Source organism: Manis pentadactyla, chromosome 3 (assembly GCF_030020395.1).
Source record: "Manis pentadactyla isolate mManPen7 chromosome 3, mManPen7.hap1, whole genome shotgun sequence".
Taxonomy (NCBI): Eukaryota; Metazoa; Chordata; class Mammalia; order Pholidota; family Manidae; genus Manis; species Manis pentadactyla.
In genome coordinates, this window is record NC_080021.1 from 191,512,315 (window position 1) to 191,534,786 (window position 22,472).

The following is a 22,472-nucleotide window of genomic DNA, read 5'->3' on the forward strand; positions in this document are numbered from 1 at the left end:
CAACAACATGGATGGAGCTTGAGGGGCTCAGTGACTAAGCCAGGCAGAGAAAGACAAGTATCAAATGATTTCACTCATTTGTGGAGTATAAAAACAAAGCAGAACTGAAGGAGCAAAATAGCAGACTCACAAACTCCAAGAAGAGACTAGCGGTTACCAAAGGGAAGAGATTGGGGAGGGAGGGAGGAGGGGATTAAGGGGCACTATAATTAGCAATCACAATATAGGTAGGTCACAGGGAAGGCAGTGCAGCACAGAGAAGACAAGTAGTGACTCTATAGCATCTTAATACGCTGATAGACAGTGACAGCAATGAGGGGCGGTGAGGAATTGATAATATGGGTGAACGTTGAAACCACAATGTTGTTCATGTGAAACCTTCATAAAATTGTATATTAATGATAGTTTAATAAAACATAAAAAAATAAGTCTTTCCAACATTTTTTCTGCCAATAATTGTATACTCCCCTGCCAAAAAATTAATGTGTGCTGAGATGTGGGGTGGGCCTTCAAAACTGAGAGGGTCCGTGCCTGAACAAAAAGTTAAAAACAGCTGTTATTATCTTCACTGAATTTTTGAGGGAAGGCCCACAAAAATTTGATTATAAAATAGAGAACATTAAATGACTCAATAAAAGAAAGAAAAGATTGTGATAGATTATCTAAGAGTTCTCTCCTTAAATAGCCCTGGGTCTAGACATTGTACAAGTGAGTTTTAGCCAACCTTTTGAATGGGTAATTTCTACACTAGTGAAGCTGTTCTTATTCATGGAAAAAGGTGTTTTTTAATCCATTTGAAAAGAAAACTCTGACATCAAAACCTGATGTGACAGCATTAATAAAAAACCTGCCAATTTCCCTCTTTTCTTTGAACAGCAGAAGTTTTCATAGCTTTATTGTCCTAATCTATGCTTTCCCACTATTGGGAAAGAAATTCAGAAGGCTCTATCAGAGACCCTGTATGTTCTTGTCTAAATTTTTTATAGCTGAAACTTTAGATGTAGATAGATTTAGAACAAAGGGTGGTGTGAAGCAGATCATCAGCTCTAGCCAAAGAATAGACTTCCTTTTCTTCCTGCTGTTACAAGCTAGTTGCCCCAGGAAGTCTTCCGTGTGATGCACATGCATGCATACACACGACACAAAAACCCCACAGCACACCCCAAACCTGCTTTTCTGTTTGTTGTGTGCATTTCCACCTGTGCACTGCTCTGTAACGGTCATCAGTACTGGGCTGTTGCCGCCAATCCCCAAAGTGTTTCAGGCCTCTCCTAACCTCCTCGTACCCTCCAAGCTAGGAGCTTCCTCTCATTTGCTTTCTAGATATGCGATTCTTTCTCAGTAACACAGCTCATGTCTGTTTTCAATTGACTCCATTAAAATGGTCCATTTAATACTATTCTCTCAGGGACCCATTCCTGATTTCTTATGTGTGGTTCCTATTTTTGTCAGTCATTTTCTTAGCAATTTGGGGAAGGGCAGACCTTGCCACCATCTTGTCTGTAAGTATCTTTTCAATACTTAATTAAATAATGAATCTGTATACTTCTCTAAAACTGATTCTTAGATTCTTTGCCTGAAGAGTCCCTCTTATCATGAAATGATAAAATGAGAGCACAGTTTTAATGTTGTCATAGTACTTTTTATTGTGAAAACAGTTTGTCGATTTTACTTTAAGAGGAATTTCCTTCTTATAGAATTAGAAATAAAGAAAAATATCTTTCCTCTATTTCTCCCTCATATGCCTTGAGTAATGCTGTTTTTGCTTTTATTTGTCTTCATTTTGTGTTCCATGTAGAACAATGAACTCTCTCTGAGTAATTATTCTTGCTCCTGCATAAAGAATTAGCAATAATTCCCATGCCTTTTTGGAGATCTGTTTCTTATCTTTTATACCACATTACTCTCTCATAACCAGTTCTTGCTGCAAATCTATCATGCATTATTTTAAGGGCAATTTACTCTTTTCTTTCCCAAGTCTAAGTGCGATTTTTTTCCTGGTACCACTATAAGACAAGTGTTTCAATTTACAATTTTCCAGGAATTCCTTTAATGTCCAAAGCGCCTGATAAAATACACATGGGATCACAAGCTTCCATTTCCTTCAGTACATTTTCAATTACAGAGAGTGGAGTGCTTAGACCTCCTGAGCTCCCAGAACATATATAATTTCCCATAACTGCTGCGGATCTCCAGCTGCTTCCATCATCACTCAAACTGGGGGGCTCAGGTGGATCAGTGTGCACGGTAGTCCACGTGGGATCTTAAACTGTGTTTGTTTAGAATTGAGGATTGATGCTTGCCACTGTTGCCCTTCAAACACATTCAAAAAGAATAGTAAAAGTCTAGATGCCTGGTTTATTTTCTCTTCTGCTCCCACATACTGGAGAGGAATAATCATCATGGTGAAGTGGAAATACTGCAAACTCAGAGTCAGCAGATCTGGATTGAAGACAGCTTTTCACTTATTACATGTATGACTTTGGACTAGGCAACCTAATTATTCCGAGTCTTAGTAAAATAGGGTTGATAGTACAAGCTACCTCAGAACCAGGACTGTTCTGAGAGTTGGTAAGGTAATGGAGCAGCCAATAAATGAGAGTTTGAAATAGAGTGAAGGGTTGCAATGCCCTGACTTGTCTCTGAGTTTGCATAATCACGGCCCCTAGGCCCAGATTTTAAGGCTGGTGGTGAGGGCAACCCCAACCCTCTTCTCCATTTCCTACTCCCATTGTCACTGCCACTTTCCTCTGCCAGCAAGTCCCTGGATAATACTTGGGGAGGTCTCCTGGAACAGAAAACACATCTGAGTGCCTAGGCTGAGGCCGGGGTCGGGCTCACCCTCAGTACTGCTCTGCTTGGGACATGTTAATTTTCCAGTGGCAAAGTCCACTAGGCAGTTGTTTTAGAAATGGGGAGCTTGCTAAGCTTAAAAATAACAATGAGGACTCCAATTGAAGAAATAACCCTAAATACAGAATTAAGCCTTTTGCCTTAGCATGCCTACTATAGTATTCTTTACAAAAGAAGAAAAAAAATTAGAGGTTATACAAACATCCAGTAATTAGTTAAGTATACTAAACAAAAATCACTTGGTGGGATATTATAGACATTTAATGATTACATTTATGGATATTTTAAGTAACTGAGAAAATATCTAGGTTGTAATGCTTAATAAAAAAGCAAAATGAAAAACTGAATAGACAATTTGATTTCAGTTACATAAAAGCATTTTGTTAAAAAAAAGTAGTTGTAAAAAAAATAGATGAAATGTACCAACATGTTAACAGTGATTGTCTCTGGGTTGTGAGTTAAGGTTATTTTGATTTTCTGAATAATTGTCTGTATTTTTAGATCTCCCACTGTGGCTACATTTTGTAAGAAGAATGGGTAGTTTTTACCAGAAGACTGGCTGGGATTTTACGAGGGGCTTTATAGTGTTGCATTATCTTGGAGAGTTTGCCACGGCCCAGGGTCAGCTCTCAGGCTGTCCCCTTCCAGGGTTCCCGGAAGGTCACTTGCCTAGCCTATAATCAGAGCAAATGAAGGTGGCTAGTCTTGAGAGAGATTTTATGGTGGCTAGGGGGAAACACAATAAATCACCCCTGCCCACAGCAGAAATCACTTCTCCAATGACAGGAAAGCTTGGGCTCCTTGGCCTGAGCAGTGCTGAATGAAACAGTGATCGACCAGCTCTGTGTTTCCCTTTTCCATGCATTATGCTGGAAAACTCTTTACATACAATGAATTAGATTTCTGCTTCCTGAATAATATCACAATCCCGGTCTGTTTCTCTCAGTTTACTCCTAAATCATAGTTGTTCCTTTCACAGGCGTTTTTGGTTCATTTCCATTGCTGGCTAGTCATATCCATCATGTGTGAATTTTACTTTAAATTCTTGAAAAATACTTTAATATTATTGAAATGTAGTGATAAGGGCATATGTTCATTTTTACAACTGGAAAATAACTTTGAAAAGGTACAGAGACTGCTTTGTTTGTTTTGTAAACACGCCCATACACCCCTAGCTGTGTGTTTTCCTTCATCATCCTGGGAGGAGACCCTATTGCCATTGCCAGAAACATTCTTGGGTTTGTCATTAGCCTGATCACCTGCCTTCCTGACCAAATTTAAAACGGTTTTTAGCTGTTTCTGAACTACTAATCAACACTCAGAGGGCATGAAAGTGGTCCTGAAAAATCTAAAGTAGGCTCTGGAGGCACAATCCATAGAGTAGACCCAGAGATTACTTATGCTGGGTTGTGACACTTAACCTGGAACAAGTGTCCACTTGGAAGACTAAGATAATCAGGCCCCACAAGCCCCAGAGTGTCAGCTGAAATATCAGTTGATGACTTAGAGGTGCCTTTCATCATCACTCAGACCTTGACATAACCACAGCTTTAGGGGAAACCAGGAGACATTAACTCCGTTGACTTCTAGTGTACTTTTATGGCCTGCAAGGTCTTTATCAGCCTTAATCCCACAGTTCTAAGAAACTTAAATAAAAGAAAGAAGGCTTGGATTTGGTGGGTACCTATCCTATTCTAGACAATATATATTAATACATGTTTATCAAACAAATAGTATTTTATACAATTCTCATAGCAGCCATCAATCGAATATTAATATCCTTCTTTTACAGAAGATGTGCCTAAGGTTCATAGAGATAAACAGTTTGCCAAAGGTTATTTTTAGTAACTGGTTGTGCTAAAATTTGCCTCCAGTTTTCCACAGCACAGGCTTGTTCTACTATCCTGTAAAGTAGAATTCTCACAAAATTCATTCTTGCTTTTTTGGTAAGGGCTTTATATTTTCCATTTGGGGTGTCTGGACATCAGTGCATCCCACAGAAGAAAGTGTGTCAGAATAAAACTGGTCCCCCCGATGCTGTGGGGAGTTGCAGCCTTGAAGCACCAAGAAGACAGCCCAGTGCTAGTGGTATGGGGTAACCTTCATGGGATACTTGGGAAAGCACAGGCAGATTCTCAAATGCAGATCTCTACCTGACACTCTAAGAAGGGTATAAACAACAATAATAAACAATAATAATAGCTTAAATTTATTGAGTTTTTTCTCTGCTCTAGGCCCTGTGCTTAGACCTGCATGTGCAATGGTGGTTAAATGTTGGCTTTCCTCAACCAGAAATATGACTTCCCTAGAGACGGATTATTAAATGTCTCTCTTGAGGGGTGGACTAAGAGGTATATTTAATTATGGGAAATAACACCATAGGGTAAATATTATATATATATATTTTTACATAAATACATATGTTTATATATAATTGGGGAGTGGGAGCCTATGCTTCTGTCAAGACAGTGTTAAGGTATCACTAACAGCTTCTCCAGGAATATTTGATTGCTCTTTTTAGCTATTTATGCTCTGAGAATTGAATGAGAGCTGCTGGTAAGAATGCAGATTATACAGATTCAGTCCACTTGTAGCAATGAACCTAATGAACCTGGCACTAATATGTGCAAATTGCATGAAAATGTAAATTATTATGAATTAGAAATTGATGCAGAATTGGGCTATGAAGGTGAAGGTTTCTTTTTGGTTTTGTGGGTTATTTTCCTTCTGTGAGCCACGGATAGTGTTTCCTCAAAGCATCATGGTTCATATACCTTCCTTTCATATTTACAGCATATAGCACTGATAAGTATATATAATGGGATAAATATATATATATATATTTATTTATATTTATATATGCATGCCATGTAAGTAAAAGATGGCACTCAGATAAGTAATAATGGTTTCTCACTTTACTGTTATTCTAGATTTAATAGTGAAGAACTTCTTTTAACAAATGACTTCACCCCCATAAAGATTTTCTTGTGTTTTCTGGGGTGTAATTCTACACAGTCAAGGACATTTTCTGTTCTCTGTGGATTTGATCCTGCATTCTCTCCTTAGGCAAATGTTTATTGATTGTCCTCAGGGTTTAGCTTTAGCAGGGAGGCCAAATATAGGCCAGGAGAGTGTGAAATCAGTGTATTCACAGTTGTCACTGTGACTCCATTAGTCTGGATTTAAATAAATCTATGATTCTAGGTAAACTGTGTTAGTGAGAAAAGAGTTACTATGTACATTGTCAAGAAACAGGCATGTTGGCTCTAATAATAATAAAGTACAATGATTTTCCAAATTATTTTTATAATAACTTTAGTGACATATTTTTATAGTTCCATAGATTGTACAAAATACTTTATGTGTACATGATACCATTTAATCTTTGCAACCATGAGTTAGGTATTGTCATGCTCATTTTGCTCATGAGAAAATTTGAACTCAGGAAGGTTCTGATTTGTTTGTGATCACAGAACCACTAAGAGGCAGCCAGAAGTAGAACCTGGATCTTTGCTTCCAAATGCTATGCTCTTCCCTAAATATCATGCTGGCTCTTTGCTGAAAGGCTTTAAAGTCAAGTAGACTTGCTGATTTTGTACAGGACATTTTGGATTAGACAATAAAATAATAAATTAGTAATTGCAATATACATATTGCCAAGGAGAGAAAAAAGCTAGTTTGCTTAATATTCTGTGAAATTAGCCATTGTTACTAATAGGTCCCTGAGGGAACATTTACCAACAGGCCTTGGGAACCAAAAACAACTAGCCTAGGGCTAAAGAAAACATACAAACATTTAACATCATAGACTGTTTACTAGAAACTTCTGCTGGCTTCTTTGAGTGCAGCTGAATGGGTGGTTTAGAGCCAATAAACAGGGGTTACTTTGACCCCACCCCACCCCATGTTTGTATTTATTGAACACCTGCTGTGCACTAGGCTCTGTGCTGGCTGCTCGGAAGATACCTGTGAAGAGGTTTCTCTGCTTCTGGCTTTCTCACCCTTTTCCCCCAGTCCAGCCCATTCTGCAGAAGGTCCACAGAAATCCAGAGCAAACTTCCTAAAATGTAATTCTGACCTTGTCCTGCCAGTGTCACCATGCTGTACAGAGACAAGATACCACATCAGCCTTGCCTACCATTGTACCATCACTGTACTGATCACTCAAGTCCAGAGCTCTTCACAACTTGGCTCCTGCTGCCCTCTTCCAGCCGAGTCTCCCTTTCCCCACCTCTCACCTCCCTCTCCAGCAGTGCCAAACTGTGGACTGCAGAGCGAGGAATTCTCTCTTCTCAGGCCAAGCAGTGGCCCTCCCTCTGCTTCGAGGCTTCAGGTCTGCCCTTCCTCTTTTCCTGGTAACTTCTATCCATTCTCCTGCCTTGGTTCTGACCTTACCACCAAGAGAAACTTTCTCAGAACTACCCCAATGCTCTCTTATTTCATTCTGTTGTAGCACATACCCCATGGTAATTATATTGTCTGTTTACTTAAGGGTGTGCCTCCTGAAACAGTAACTAGCACATATCAGGCGCTCCAATTTGTTTAAGAGGACCACTGAATGAGTGAATAAACGAAGCAATACTGGACAGTGTGTCAGGGATTTTGTTTTGTTTTCTCTGCATCCCCAACATTTATTACAGGGCATGGCTCATAATAAGTATATGCTGAATGTTTTCAAATTAATGCATTAATTTATGAATGAGAGACAAGGCTTACACACACACATACACATGTAGATCTATCAGGATACTTAAATGTCATATTAAGACATTCAATTCAAAGCCACTCTCAGTTGGTTAACTGACACTATCTACTGAGTGCCACCTGAGGAAACATTCTGCCAGGTTCTCGATGCTTGGGGAGGTGCAGTGACCAAGTGTACTCACGCAAGAGGAGTGGTTACTACGATCACATATTTGAAACAAATCTGTGGCTTTTCCTGTTAAATGCCTTACGTGGGTATTACTCCTTACCTCTTGTTGACCCTGGATGAGACACAAGCTATTCGGCATGGTTTACAATTTCAGACCCTGCCATCTCCCCCTAATGTGCCTTTCTGGACTCCGCTCTTCCATTTCCCAACCGTCACACTCTCTGCGACAACTGTACGGAACCTCCTGCAATTCTCCAAGCTCACTCTGCTCTGCCAGGCCCCGAATTTTCAGCTGATCTTCCCTCTTTCTGAAATACCTATTCTCAGCTCTCTGCCTGGAGAACTCCTTCTCATTCTCCAAGCCCGCATTCAAAACACTGTCTCTTCTGTGGACTCTGCGTCGGCCGTTCCAAGCAGTCTGCCACTGCATTTTCCTTGCGCTCAGAGTAGTTTGTACAGACTCTAAAATAAAACATAATAATTATTGGCACATATGTCTTTGTGACTGGATGGTGAACATCTTGATGTCAAGAAGTATTTCCTGGTTGTTTTTGAGACACCCAATACTCTGCATATTGAAAGGCACCCAGGAAATGTTTATGCAGTAATAAGTGGATGAAAACTGATTTCTTCACACTATCTTAGCTCAGGCTACTATAGTTAAATAACATGGAAGAGGTGGCTTAAAAAACAGACATTTATTTCTTACATTTCTGGAAGCTGGGAGGACCCAGATCAAGGTGTCAGCAGATTTGGTTCCTGATGAGAACCCTCTTCCTGGCTTCAGGTGGACACCTGTTATACCCTCACTCAGTGGACAGAGGAACCTCTAGGGTCTCTTCCCCCTCTTATATGGCACTAATCCTGTCAGGGGGTTCTGCAGCCATGATCTCATCTAAACCTAATTACCTCCCAAAGGTCCCATCTTCTAATATCATCCCATGGGATTAGAGCTCCAACATATAAAAGAAATAACTGTTAAATAAGCTGGACTTCATTAAACTTTAAAACTTCTGCTCTGTGAAAGATAATGTCAAGAGAATGCAAAGACAAGCCACAGAGTGGGAGAAAGTATTTGTAAAAGACATATCTGAGAAAGGACTGTTATCCAAAATATACAAAGAACTCTTAAAACTCCACAATAAGAAAACAAATAAATCAAAAAAGGGGCCAAAGACCTTAACAGATACCTTACCAAAGAAGATACACAGATGGAAAGTAAGCATGCAAAGAGATGCCCCACACTAAATGCCATCAGGATAATGTAAATTAAAATGAGATACCACTGCACACCCATTTGAATGGCCAAAATCTGGAACACTGACAACACCAAATGCTGGTGAAAATGTGGAGAGACAGAGATTCTCATTCATTGCTGGTGGGAATGGAAAATGGTGCAGCCACTTTGGAAAACAGTTTGGTGGTTTCTTACAAACTAAACACTCTAACCTTACCATCCAGCAATCATGCTCCTTGGTATTTGTCCAAAGGGGTTGAAAATTTATGCCGACATAAAAACCTGCACATGGATATTTATAGCAATTTTATTCATAATTGCCAAAACTTGGAAGCAACGAAGATGTCCTTCATTAGGTGAATGGCTAAATAAACTGGTACATCCAGACAGTGGAATATTATTTAGTGCCAAAAAAGAAGCGAGCTATCAAGCTATGAAAAGATAATGGAGAAAATTTATATGCATATTACTAAGTGAAAGAGGTTAATCTGAAAATGCTACATAATGTATGATTCCAACTATATCACATTCTGTAAAGGCAAAACTACGGAGAGAGTGAAAAGATCAGTGGTTGCCAGGGGTTGGGGGTTTGGGGAACTTTGAATAGGCAGAGTACAGAGGACTTTCAGGGCAGTGAAAATAATCTATATACACCGTTATGGTGGATACATGTCATACATTTGTTCACATCCATGGAGTGTATAATGCCAAGAGTCAACCCTAAGGTAAACTATGGACTTTGGGTGATAATGATGTATTGATATTGGTTCATCAATTGTAACAAATGTACTGTTCTGGTGGGGATATTGATAATGGGGAGGCTGTGCATGTGTGGGGAAAAGGGGTATGTGAGAAATCTCTGTACCCTATTCTCTTAATTTTGAACCTTAAACTGCTCTAAAAAATAAAGTCTTAAAAAAAACCCATCATAATCTTATTTCTACTCTCTCCCATGTTCTGGTTCTCTACTTCTTATTACCTCACTCAATAACTTTACTCTGCCAATAAAATTATTGCTTTTTCTTAGAAAAATCATTGTTCTACAAGATGTTGCTCTATATTATAGCACAGCTGAGAATATATTCTTCACATGTTTTGTCTTATGGTTAGTTCGTATGATTTTTTAGTATCAAATTTGCAGTATAAAAAGGTGAGAATATCCTGAAATTTTGTGTGATTTGATGTTTACCCCCATGGATTCTTCTAAAGTCTGAAGTCACTTCAAATCTGAAATGGTACCTCAGACAAATAAGCTGTTTAATGTGGTACATTGTGTAACAGAAAATCTGATCAATAGTGCATCAGATCAATAATAATAACAACTGTGTTTACCATGTCAAGATATTTTAAGTAGTTTGCATGTGCTGACTCCTTTAGTCCTCAGAATGACCTTATGGGGAAGACACTATTACAGTTTGCTCCCTCCCTATTTTAAACATGAGTAAACTGAGGCACAGAAAAGTGAAGTAAATGTCCCAGGATCACAAAACTACTGCGACTAGTGCTCACTGTAATTCCTAACTGAAGTAGGGAGTCCAGATCCTGACTGGGTGCTTGAGCTGCAGTGATCTGTATCCCAGGACTTAGTTAACAGGAATCCCTGGAGGTGGGTGGGCATCCGTGGGTATTGTTCACCAGCTCTGTAGGTGACTTTGATGTATGTTTTTGAGTTGGATAAACTATGGTTTGAATTCTGACTCCCACACTTACTTGCTGCATGAAATTGGGCAAGTTATTTAACCTTTCTGAGTCTCAATGATCTTATAAGTAAAATGGGGAGATATTTGCCTTAGGGTGTGGGTGAACTAAATGAGTTGTCATATATGAAACACTGGCAGGGAGTGTATGTTTAACAGAGAGGAAACATTATTATTATTCTGGAGAGTTTACCAAAGTAACACTCTTTGAGAAGCATTCCTTGGAGGGTAAGGGTGGTCATTATATCTATAGCTTTCTCTTTGGGGCCTAATTTGAAATATAGTTTTTTCATTAGTTTAAGAAGAAATACATATATAATGTATGTTTTATTATCACTTCCAGTAAGCACCTTGACATGAAAAAACTCTTCAGACAGTATCTCACGGAAACACATGGCTCGGTGTGACACGCTGTGTAACGGGAGGTGGCTCCCTGCCGGTGAGCGCGCGCCTGGGCTCTCTCCGGCCCCTCTGTGAGTGGAGGTGGCTGCCCCTCTGTGGGCGAGTACCTGAGCGTTAGAGGTGAGCGTCCCAAGACTGTCGTTTAGTCTGGCCACTTGCTTGTTGGAAAGACTCCAAAGAGCACTGGCTATGTAAGGAGATAATACATTGGACTCCATCAGTGCTCTTACGTCCTATATACCATCTTCCACTAGTTCAGCTAGAGACGCTCATTCTTTTGAGAAGGATTGAATTATTATGAAAGAGAAACTGTTAATTTCTCTCTTTCAAATTTAGTTCTTGAAGCCCAATTCAGAGAAACAGTTGTAATAGGCAAAACTTTCGATAGCAAGACCTAGGCTATTTGAGGTGAGAAAAGCATTTCAGAAATCCAAAGTTAAAGTCCAGAAGGAGCAGTGCATAAAGCTAACCCAAACACAATGGAAATGAAGAGGCTAGATGACAAGTCTGAAGGAGGGGCAAGGACTGGGGAAAGCCAGAGAGTGGAGAGAGGAGGGAGACTGGGGTGGAGAGTCCTCACGTAGGGGAGGGCACTGCCAGACCGAGTACCTTCTCTGGCCAGAGCCGTGAAGCTGCAGCATCACAGTTTGAGTGATGGCTCCTGAGGAGGCTCTGTGTCAGCCCCCTCATTATGTCTGAGGGCTCCCCACAGACAAGGGCCCCGACCCTCTGGCAGGAGAGATGCTGTCTGGGCCGTGATACTTCCCTTAGCCCATCTAAAGTAGTTTGTGTGGCGAATCCTCCACTTTGACAGCACAAGACATTTGTAGCCTCTGAACAAAAGAGTGGGATCCTGGGTTTACCACTGAGAGCATTGTGCAATGAAAGGTTCAACATCTGGACCTAAGCAGCTGAACAGAAATAGCTTTATTTTTCCCCAGATGGGAAAACAGCCAAGCATATTGCCAAGTTTCAAAGGTACAAATTATAACCATCATGCCCTCTGAACAGTAAGCATGATGCACTTTGTAAGATTTATGTCCTGTTTTTCACAGTAAAGTTGATCACCTTATTAGTTTATGAATAGAGTAGGAAAACCACTAAATAGCAGAGACTATGTTTAATAAGAGACAACTGACTCTTAAGTGGGTGGAAAAACAACAGTAATAAAAAGTGCATTATTTGGTTTTCCATTGCAGAAATCATTTTGAGACAAGTGCTGCTTGCAAGGAGATCATCCTTCTTATTTAACTTGTAGGCAATCATTTAGAATGTTTGCTGGACATGGCTGTGTGGATCTTTCAGCTTCAAAGTACTTTCATAGTTATCATACCTTTTTATACCTTCATGAGAAAGGACAGCAGATAGTTTGTAAATCCTATTTTACAAAGGTTGAAGTAGTGCTCGTAGGGTGGGGAAATGCAGGAACAACGGAACTAAATGACCTTGGGAAAGCTATTGCAAATCGATCCTTTTTGACACTGAAAAGGTGGTTTTTACAATTGTTTGATAAATGCATGTATGAAGAAAAGGTGGGTTGTACTGAAATGAGTGTTTTCAAAGTTCTCTGTGAATGCTGCTGAATCTGAATTTCTTCAGGAAATCAAATACAGCTGACCCTTGAACAGCACAAGTTTGAGCTGTGTGGGTCCACTTATATATGGATTAATTTCAATAAATATATTGGAAAATTTTTTGGAGATTCATGACAATTTGGAAAAAATTTATCTTACTCTTCAGTATATAATGCATATAACATAGAAAATATGTGTAATTGTTTATGTTATTGGTAAGGCTTCTGGTCAACAGTAGGCTATGAGTAGTTAGGTTTTGGGGGAATCAAAAGTTAGGTATGGATTTTTGACCATAATGCCCATTTGTTCAAGAGTCAACTGTATATTATTCCCATGCAATTTAGGAACTTTGGATGGAGAACAGCAGCTTTGGTTTTATAATACTATTAGTTATTCATTTTTCTTAATAAGGACATTAGTTGGAATTTGAAGGGCTTTTCTGCCCAAGTCAAAGCCATGCAGGTAAATAATTCTTACCTAACACTTCAGAGCAATAGTCACCACTTTAGACCATTAAGTCTTAGCATATTTTATCATCACCTTCTTTAGCATAGACATGTAGGACTTCAATAGCTTTTATTTGTCTGATTTGCTGATGCTGGGTACTTGGAAGGGTCTTGGTGCCAGAAGGCAGTGAAAGCCAGGATCTGTTGGAGACCTTCATGTGCTCTCTGCCACAACAGACTGATGAGTGAAGAAGGTACGCTCATCCGAACAGACATCTATTTGGGAGTGAAGCTTGCATTATCAGAGTTATTCCTCCAATATTAACTCTGATGTTTATCACAGAATGTAAATACTTATGGTGATGTGGTTGGAGGGGGGTGGCAGACTAAAAGGCTTTTAATGGATGATGTGGTTTTTGTGACACATAAAAGACTAAGTGAAAGAGGTGCCCATTGAGGCTCATATAGTTCTACGAAATAGGTAGGGAGCATATTATTACCTCTATTCTATGGATGACAAGACTGTGGGCTCAGGAAGGTAAAATGACTTTCTCAATGCCATACACTACACTCAACCAACCGTATTTCTCCCTTTTTGACTCAGTGTGAGAATTTGCTAAGAGAAAGTAGGAGATTTTGGTAATACTTGTCTGTAACTCAATTCTTTGCATGTTTCTGGGGGAGGCAACACTTGAAGGTTACTTTAATTGCTGGGGCAATGGGAGACTCCAGTGATCTTTTGGACTATGAGTTTAAGAGGAATGGAACCTCAAACTTAAGGTTAAAGACCAGCGCTGTAATCTAATGTTAACAGTAAATGTCGTAGGTAGGAGACATCAGCTGGTGCATTTTAACAGCACAGATCCTGGGAACAGACCCACTGAATAACTTGAGGTTCAAGAGAAATGGGTCACATTTAACCTCTGTAATCTCCGAGAGTTGGGAGAAAAATGGACTCAGCAGGATATCAGGTGGAATTAAGCAAAAGAAGTCCTCAGGTCTCTGGCCTGTTTTTATATCTCCCAACTTGCCAGGCTGCCAAAACTCTCTTTTGCAAACTCTCCTGGAGATATTTCAGTAGAATCTGCTGTTCTAGGACTCCCTTTGATTTTAGGAGAGCCTCTAGACCTGGAGTTAGCAAACACTGGGCCTTGGGCCAAATCTAGCACCTGCCTGCTATCGTAAATGTGATTTCATTGCAACACAGCCATGCCGTTTGCTGACGTATTATCTGCGTTGCTTTTGTACTCCAAAGGTGGAGTACTGAAATGGTAGCTGTAACAGAGTCCGTGTGGTACCCAAAATAAAAAATATTTACTCTCCGGCTTTTCACAGGAAGAGTTGCTGATCTTCATCCTAGACTATTAATGGCAAAATGCTTTAAATCTTGATGCCACCTCTGATTATGTAGGAGTGGCTGCTTGGGCTACTGTGTTGAAAACTTGACACTGTGTCTCTGGTCAACGGGAAGAGTGCTGAGCTCAATGAGCAATGTCTTCTGTAGACACCACAACAGGTCCTTAAATACTGTGCCAAGTGTTTGCCATCCGCTACTGCAGGCTTTCATTCTCTCCCGTTGCTGTGGGACCACCCTTAATCAAGAAATCTCCCCATGCCTTGAGGGCTGTCCTTAATAAAAGGCAGAGCAGGGGACTCTAACTTAAGGCAAATCTAGCTCCTTTCCAAATAAATCTATTAAGATAACTAATCATAGTTCATAGATGGGACTTGAATGCCATAAACTTTTCTCTGTGTTTTACAAATGCTATCTTATTTGTCCATGTCAATCTTAAAGGTAGATATGTATCTTTATTTTGGGGCTGAGGAAATTAAGATACAGGGAAATTCAGCTACTTTTAGTACTGAACCTAATGTGGTTCCAGAAACAGTAATTTCATGTGTCTTTTGGCTTAAGTTAAATTAGAGAAAAACCACAATGTCATTATCAGCTTTTCCTGCTGCATAAAATCCAACAATTAGAAACTAAGGCCATATCTCTAAGAGAAATATCCTTTGAGTCTTAAAATAATGGGCATTCACACTTTAATGTATGATACCTTACTAAGATCACTTTACTTTTTTTAAAAATTAAAGTATCATTTCACATGAGCAACATTGTGGTTTCAACATTCATCCACTACCACCATTACAGTCCCCCCCCAACCCCACTGCAGTCAGTCTACCAGCGTAATAAGATGCTGTAGAGTCACTACTTGTCTTCTCCGTGCTGTACTGCCTTCCCCCATGACCTACTTATATAGTGATTGCTAATTATAGTGCCCCTTAATCCCCTTCTCCCTCCCCCCCCCACCCTCCCCTACCCCTTCCCTTTGGTAACCGCTAGTCCCTTCTTGGGTTCTGTGAGTCTGCTGCTACTTTGTTCCTTCAGTTTTGCTTTGTTGTTATACTCCAAAATGAGTGAAATCATTTGGTACTTGTCTTTCTCTGCCTGGCTTATTTCACTGAGCATCATACCCTCCAGCTCCATCCGTATTGTTGCGAATGGTAGGATTTTTTCTTTTTTTGGCTAAATAATATTCCACTGTGTATATGTACCACATCTTCTTTATGCATTCATCTACTGATGACCCTTGGGTTGCTTCCATATCTTGGCTGTTATAAATAGTGCTGCAATAAACATAGGGGTGCATATGTCTTTTTGAATCCAGGATCTTGTTTTCTTTGAGTATTAGGTCAAATGGTATTTCTATTTTTAGTTTTTTGAGGACCCTACATACTGCTTTCCACAGTGGTTGAACTAGCTTACGTTCCCACCAACAGTAGATGAGGGTTCCCCTTTCTTCACATCCCTGCCAGTATTTGTTCTTTCTTCTCTTTTGGATGGTGGCCATCCTTACTGGTGTGAGGTGATATCTCATTGTAGTTTTAATTTGCATTTCCCTGGTGATTAGTGATGTGGAGCATCTTTTCATGTGCCTTTGGAGAAGAGACCACTTTACTTCTTAAAAAATAACTGTAATTTTGAACATGGTGTAAATGTAATAGGAAGCTATTGGTGTTTTTTGCTTGTTTGTTTTAGCAAAGAAAGTTAGAGAAGTAATGTTGGAACATGAGGTGTTCTTAGGGGAAAGCAGGATATTCAGAGATCTAATGTTAACAAAGAAGAATATTTGAATCATAGCTGGGGTCCAATGGGTAGATATGAGATAAATTATTTTAGTCAGTTTTGATTGCAGTTAGCAGAAACTTTTCAGAGATAATTTCTGTTAAGAGGTACTTAAAAAACACATGTTTTCTTCTTGGACTTTAAGGGCAGAAAAATACAGTCTTTGAAAAGAACTTGACGTAAATGGAAATTCTCTCGCTCGCTCTCTCTCCCTCTCTCCCTCTCTCCCTCTCTCTCTCTCACGCACAAACACACGCCCTACAACCGCCACGGCCTCCTGCTTCATTCTTCTGTTTCTGTGTGTCTTTGATAGAAATATCATGTCCTACGTGGGAGCAGCATTTCCTTCTAGACTTTATCACAGATCCAGCATGGGGAATTAGCTGCTAGATCAGGACTTTAATTCTTACAACATCATCAAAGCGAAGGATGGGCAACTCATGTAAAGAAAAGTTTTAAATAGTTCTCTGTCCACCTGAAGAGGGGATGTTTTCCATGGAACCTGAGGAGGGACTAAAATTTAAGAAAACAACTCTTAGAAGCTCAGTGTTTTGAAAGTGGGTTTGGTGTCCTGGGTTTGGTGCAGGAAAGAGGATGAGTGTGGCAAGGTCCAACCTTTCACTGCGTCTACCTTATTAAATCATGCTGTCCCCTTCTTGATACGCAAGTAGAGTTTTCATGCATTATCCATCCCTGGAGACACTGAGAATGTGGCTGCTTAGGATTTGTTTCTTTTGGGAAATCAAAGCTTTTTCAGTATTCAGGAATCTACTTCCAGTTATTCTCTTTTTACTTCACACAGTTCTGAGATTGAAGGGCAACATCAAAATAGCTGTTACACCAGCCAGCAAGTCCAGTTCCCCAGGATGGACAACATGGAAAACCAATATAGAAGCAGACTGACCAGTGGCTTTTTCATACAAACAGTTCTACTTTTTTTCTTTTAAGCTTCTTTTGCACAGCCTTCTCCTGGCATTTACTAATTCAACCAGTGATCGACTACACCATTGTCATTTGCTCTCCTTTTTTGCCCTCACTCTTTCACCTCAACATTTACAAGAAAATATTGAAATCTGATAAGGATAAATACAAATCATATCTATAGCTATCTGAGGTATTAGGGAGGATAAACCATGAGTAGACATAGAATTTATTTTCAGTGGGTTTTATTAACAGCAAAGTTTTATTCACAAACACATATACACTGGCACAAAGGTCATGTTACCATGATAAATCTATTTAAAGTGTCCAACTCTAGGCAGGAAGAAGCCAGAGGTACTGCAGCTATAGTCATGATGTGGTTGGAAGGGCTCCAAATATCCCATTTTCAAGGACCTGTTACATAAAGCCCAACAGACTTGTTCAATGCCTTCTGCAGACAGTATTGGATTTTCAATAAATGTCATTAGAATCAGGACCCATTTGATCTTGGTGTGAGATTACTTTATCTATATTCAGGGGAAATATCAAATCAACATTTCATTTAAAACATGATGTATATAATGATTCATATATAATATTTATATACATTAATATATATTTTATCAAGAAGACCCAGAGAGGTGAAATAGTTCACTGAATGAAGATCACATGGTTTGCAGATACTAATAATTTATTACAGGTTAAGGAACCATCAATTAAGCACCAAGAAATAAAATAGATTAGAATGTTTGCTTTACTTGTTGACAAATACTGAGTAATTTGCTTATGATTTCTGAAGGTCAAGCTAAGATTTGTATCTTCAGTATGTAAAGATCACTCCCAAATCAAGTTGGTCACTTAAGTGAATAAACCTTTCATAAAATAGATAAATTATTAATGAAATATATTACAAATAAATGTATAAATAGACAAATTACCAATGGCTGTCTTAATCAAAGACAATGAGATTAAAAAAACAATGAATTATGGTCTACTTTTCAAAACGACAAAAGTTTTTTTTCTAAATATAATGTTGCAAAGGGCTCAGTGGAATATGCATTTTTAAACACTTTGGTAAAAGTTAAGTTTGTGTAGATACTTTGATATTAAATATAAAATTACTTCTTTTTCTAAGAATTTTCCCTGAGGTTATAGATATATACTCAAATGTCAAGGTTGTTTTTGAAAACATTATAATAGTGAGAAACTGGAAATAATTCAAATGTCTAACAATGGAACTAGTGAAGTAAATTATTGTATATATGATATAGGATACTGTACATCCATAAGAAGTCATATTCTCAAAGAAAATTCAGGATGTGAGAAAATGAACATGATATAATATTATTTGGAAAACCAGGATAAAAGACTATATATATAGCATGATATCCATTTTTTAATGTAAATGTGTGTATATTTATAAATAAATGAATAAGAAAGGGCCTAGAAGAAAATAAATCAATAGAAATTAACTATGTGAGTCTATAAGTGATATTTATTTTCTTCTACATTATTGAATATTCTTTAAAGAACACAAACTAATTTTATATTAAAATGAGATCACATATTAATTTAATTGCTTAAGGAAAGAAAAATTGAGGACTTCTTTAATTATGGAAAAAATTCTCAAAGTTACATGAAAATTCTAAAAAATATTTACAGACTAACTGATGAGTTCTCTAATATCCTCTTGTAGAAGTGAAAATAATACCTTTCTCATAAGTACAATGTATTTTTGAAGAATACATAATTACATGGGTACTTTCATGAAATTTTAGGTAAAAAAGACAGAATCATTAAATAAAATCAAATACACAATATGACCCAATTTTGCAGAACATAGTATATAAATAGGTGGATGTGCACATAGAAAAAATTAAAAATATTCCTTAAGCAACAATTTTTTCTGGATTGTAATATTATGATTATTTTTTCTGTTATATTCTTTGGTACTTTCTAATTATTTTAATCTTTATCATATATTTTGGTGTCCAGGAAAAAGTGATCCAATGCCAAATAATGCTAAAAATAAGAATGGATAACAATAAAGACTTTGCAACAGCAATCGTTTTATTAGTAGGATTAAATGCATATTCCATGTGTACATCATGAAATTTAAGAGGAAATAGAGGAATCAGAAGTTTTTATTGCTAATTTTCATAACTGTAACGCTCCAGCTAAGCAAGTTTACAACCACAAATGCTAGTAAAAACTGAGTAAAGATTTACAAATCTTTTTCTAATTAAAGACAGTTTCTCACACTTTCTGACAGAATGGGGTTACACTATGTTTCAAGAAGTATATTATAAATGAATTCATACTTAAAAATAATCTGCTTACTGTGTTTTACAATGTTTTTAGAAGAAATCAATGTAATGCCCTTTGGTTTTGATGCTATCAAGCAGAACAACAGCAGCCCTTTCAGGAATACCCTCTCCCCTTCTTCTGTGTGTGCAAATTATTGAAGTCTTGCTCCTAGCCAGTGACATTTCCTTTTGAATGACATACAGAAAAATCCTTAATTCTAGTGAGTTAATCCTCCACTGCAGTCTGTTCTTCTGCTGTTTTAACAGGGAACTGTATTCTCAGGATTGAGTCTTTTTCAGTGGCAGGAGTAATGCATGTTTCCAGTTCTCCAACAGGAAAAAAAATCCCTAACATACCATGATGCCTAGCATGAAATTCCTTTGAAATACAATTGAAAGTGAAAATCTGAAATTGATTTCTTATGGTGTAGCTCTTAGTGGGTTTTGTTGTTGTTGTTGCTTGTGTTCTGTTTTTTGTTTTCAACCTTAATATCTTGGTCTGGGTTTCCCCCAAGTTGCTTGAAGATTCAGGGGATGGATGGAAGACACCCAAGGCTGACAGATGTGCCTGTAGTCAATGTCTTACATGTCACTAGGACAAAGGAGGGTAAGGAGGATGCCTTCACTCTTAAAATTTAAACTAGCTTCGGCACTCATAGGCTGTTCTGTTCACTCTGGAATACTCTGGCCACCAGATAGAAATAAGTATTATAGATTTTCTATGTCAATTCTGGAATGAATGAGTAACTAGAGATTAACAGAAAGGTTTGTCATTCATATTTAACCTTGGCAAAGAGTAGTTCTCCGTTTTCATTCCAAAATAATCTCAAAAATGAATATAATGTGACTGGGCTTATAAATTTACAGAGTTCTTCTGCAGCATATATTAATTCATTTTCTTGATGAATAAGTGAAGTAGGTAGGGTTGTATTTTTATTATCATTCCCAGTTTGTGGAAGAAGAAAGAGAGGTTCAGAGATAGATGCATTGCTCAAGATCCCATATTTGAATCCTACAAAGATTCAAATCCAGATTCAGATCTTTCCATTGTACAATATTATTTATTTATGAGGCACGAAAACATCCAAATACAGCAGTGCAAGTAGCAAATGCTCAATGTGGCTTCTTTTGTAGCTCATTAATACTTCTTGGAAAAGAAAAAGAAACCCTGGACTTTACCAAATCCCTGGATGCCAAATCACAAATCAGTAATTTCTCTTATTTTGGTATCATTAATATACAATTACATGAGCAACACTGTGGTAACTAGATAACCCCCATTATTAAGTCCCCACCACATACCCCATTACAGTCACTGTCCATCAGCATAGTAAGATGATATAGAATCACTACTTGTCTTCTCTGTGCTACATATACTGCCTTCCTCGTGCCCCCCTCCACATTATGTGTGCTAATCGTAATGTCCCATTTTCCCCTTATTCCTCCCTTCACATCCATCCTCCCCAGTCCCTTTCCCTTTGGTAACTGTTAGTCCATTCTTGGGTTCCGTGAGTCTGGTGCTGTTTTGTTTCTTCAGTTTTTACTTTGTTGTTATACTCCACAGATGAGTGATATCATTTGATACTTGTCTTTCTCCACCTGGCTTATTTAACTGAGCATAATACCCTCTAGCTCCATCCATGTTGTTGCAAATGGTAGGATTTGTTTTCTTCTTATGGCTGAATAATATTCCATTGTGTATATGTACCACATCTTCTTTATCCATTCATCTATTGATGGACACTTAGGTTGCTGCCATTTCTTGGCTATTGTAAATAGTGCTGCAATAAACATAGGGGTGCATCTGTCTTTTTCAAACTGGGCTGCTGTATTCTTAGGGTAAATTCCTAGGAGTGGAATTCCTGGGTCAAATGGCATTTCTATTTTTAGTTTTTTGAGGAACCTCCATATTGCTTTCCACAATGGTTGAAATAATTTGCATTCCCACCAGGAGTGTAGGAGGGTTCCCCTTTCTCCATATCCTTGCCAACATTTGTTGTTGCTTGTCTTTTGGATGGTGGCCATCCTAACTGGTGTGAGGTGATATCTCATTGTGGTTTTAATTTGCATTTCTCTGATGATTAGTGATGTGGAGCATCTTTTCATGTGCCTGTTGGCAATCTGAATTTCTGCTTTGGAGAAGTGTCAGTTGAGCTACTCTGCCCATTTTTTAATTGGCTTATTTGCTTTTTGTTTGTTGAGGTGCGTGAGCGCTTTGTATATTTTGGATGTCAACCCCTTATCAGATATGTCATTTATGAATATATTCTCCCATACTGTAGGATGCCTTTTTGTTCTGTTGTTGGTGTCCTTTGCTGTACAGAAGCTTTTTAGTTTGATGTTGCCCCACTTGTACATTTTTGCTTTTGTTTCCCTTGCCCATGGAGATATGTTCATGAAGAAGTTGTTCATGTTTATATTTAAGAGAGTTTTGCCTATGTTTTCTTCTAAGAGTTTTATGGTTTCATGACTTACATTCAGGTCTTTGATCCATTTTGAGTTTAATTTTGTGTATGGAGTTCAACAGTAATCCAGTTTCATTCTCTTACATGTAGCTGTCTAATTTTGCCAACACCAGCTGTTGAAGAGGCTGTCATTGCCCCGTTGTATATCCATGGCTCTTTTATTGTATATTAATTGACCATATATGTTTGGGTTACTATCTGGACTCTGTATTCTGTTCCACTGGTCTATTGGTCTGTTCTTGTGCCAGTACCAAATTGTCTTAATTACTGTGGCTTTATAGTAGGGCTTGAAGTTGGAAAGTGAGATCTCCCCTGCTTTATTCTTTCTTCTCAGGATTGCTTTGGCTATTTGGGGTCTTTTGTGGTTCCATATAAATTTTAGAACTATTTGTTCCAGTTTATTGAAGAATGCTGTCAGTATTTTTATAGGGATTGCATTGAATCTGCAGATTGCTTTAAGCAGGATGGCCATTTTGACAATGTTGATTATTCCTACCCAAAGCTTGGGATGAATTTCCATTTATTAATATCCTCTTTAATTTTTCTTACAAATCAGTAATTTTTAAGAAAA